The following is a 2,593-nucleotide window of genomic DNA, read 5'->3' as shown; positions in this document are numbered from 1 at the left end:
GGGACTTACAGTACTCCTTCCAGTGTCCTTGACCAAGGCACTGGTTTTACAACTGGAGTTAGTCCCCTGCAGAGCATCACCAGCAGCTGCTCAATGCCCCTACCACAATGATACAATGAAGTATTATTATTATTATTATTATTATTATTATGTGAGGAGATCAATAATACAGTAATGCATGGCACATGTCCTCTCTGCGAAATGACCTTTCGCGCTTGGGGGACTTTCACCTTGCAATTACTCGCGTACAGTATATTCGAGAAGGCCAACTAGTACTGGTTTCAGGTGTTAGTGAAACAAAAACCAGTAAGTAACTGAGATACTGAGAGATATATATATATATATATATCGTTCATAATTTTGCGTCGGACGGATAAACAGACGGACGAACAGACAGACGGATGGACAATCAACCCAGACACATAATTGTGTCTGGGTCGAGGCACTCCGTCGAGGCACACACAAACAAACAAACAAGCCCAGGCTAATAACACCACTTTTACAGAACAACATATACAAACCAACAGACAACTACACAACCCTTGTTGCTCTCACAAGAATGATGCTGGCAAAAGGATTCAAGATAGAAGAGGGTTTATTTGTCACTCACTGATACAGGTACAGTGAAATTATCATGATGGCACTGGCAGAATGGCAGCAGGCCTCGACCTTTCCTGGTGGCCTGCCGCCTATTGGCCTGCCAAAAAAAACCAGCCCCTTATACGGTCGCGGCCCACCGGGAATTGCCAGTCCAGCCCTGGCTATAATAACATTAATGGCTTTGACTCAACTGTCCAATGTTAAACAATATGGCAAATTAGGTCCTTAGAAGTCATTGTACTGTATATGAATGAAAAGCTGCAGTGAATGATGGGAATTCGACCTTGACATCTACTTTTTTTTAGTTTTTTCTAAAAACATCCCAGCTGAACAGTGTGCTAATGTGCACAGCCTACAGTATTTCTCTGATGCTCATTGAGGGTGCTGAACACACTTGATCGTTCATACTGTATATCACAACATCTGACAACTCTTTTCACTTCAGTGCGCAACTCTTGATCGCACAGTTTGAGATAGAATGATGCAGCATCTGTCTGTTCTATTCACTCTAAGTCTATGACGTGAAAAGGATTGGACTCGATGTCGTCACTGCCTTTGGGTGGAAAATAACGTTGTGACATGTTGGAAAGAGGAAGTCCAGGGAGAGACGCTGTCCGCGCAACAAGGAATACTGTCAAACCACACACCTGCATGCACAGACAGTCGTTGTGGGACAAACGTGTGCACAGGTGTAATGCCATGGGGACTTGGTAAGACTATCACACCTCTCACGCTCTGAAATCACCCATTCTACCTTCTGTCACTTTGACAGGACCCAATGGGACATGGTCTGTCTGTGATGGACGGACAGAAAGGCAGAGTGGTGGCATAGATGTGGGTTACAATTACAATAGTGTGTAGTCTGTGTTTGCGGGTACTTATTGTATATCTGCTGACATCAGCAGGTGTTTATTAAAACATTTTGCCCCAACAAGCTGAGATTTACAACACTGTTTCTCAAAGTCTGTTCTGGGGCGCCCACCAGGCCTCAAAATGTACCCGTATGTGTCTGTAACTCTGAGACACTTCCTCCACTCCTGACGCCACAAACCTGCTCAACTCAACATTGAGGGCGGGTCAGATGTAGCTGTTCAAACACCTTTTTCCAGCACCATATTTCTTTTTTTAGGTCCAGCGACCAAAAAATTATTTGAACATCTATCATTTCAAATTATCTATTACCCTGCCTTTGAGGGGGAGCCTTTAATATAATGGTTGGTTTATTTTGCTTGTAAGCATTTCCCAAACCAGTTAATTGTCCTCAAAATCCTGCATGCCCCCACACACTGTGATTGGCTGAAATGCAAGGAGGGAGTACTCGTCATTGAGCATGGCTGCTTGGCTCACTCAGCCACATCTCGCATCCCTCATGGAGAAAAAAAAAAACATTTATTTGGGAATCAGCTACTTGTGTGTATGTTGGCCTATTCATTTTCTAAATAGAGCGCTGAAGTCCTGACGTCACTCGCTCGTCCCCTCGATTCCCCTGGTTCACGGAAGTAATTTCTCTATGGAGAATAACATGGGGTGATCTTATATAATAATTGTCTATACTATAAGCATTGTGGTCCAAAAATAAACAAGCTGTCTCTGCGTTATTGGTTAGTCAGGGAGGTGTCTGTATCGTTTGCGTTTTTTGCATTTGCGTTTGAGCAGTGAATGATTTTCAAAATTGCATGTTTGTTGTCCACCTAAGTTGTAATGAGGTCTGCGCCCTTGCCGTTCATAAAATATACTGTATGTAATGACTGTGCTCTATGTCATTTTGACTTCCATTATGCCACCCATTTTAAGAGCAGAATAATTGGCTAATGAGCTCCAACCATCCCATTTATTTTGCCATAAAGGGAAATAAATAAATAAAACTATCTGGGTGTACTCCAAAAGCCCTAATGGTCTCTGTGCCGTCCTTGTAATCAAGGAGGTGAGCCAACAGAAGTGGGTAGATTTGATGATGTAATGTTTTATCCACTCCTCTGTTTGAAAATAATCA

This window comes from Protomyctophum bolini (genome assembly GCF_963924005.1).
Source record: "Protomyctophum bolini genome assembly, chromosome: 5".
In the NCBI taxonomy this organism is placed as follows: domain Eukaryota; kingdom Metazoa; phylum Chordata; class Actinopteri; order Myctophiformes; family Myctophidae; genus Protomyctophum; species Protomyctophum bolini.
The sequence above is the reverse complement of the archived record's forward strand: the minus strand, read 5'-3'. Positions refer to the sequence as shown.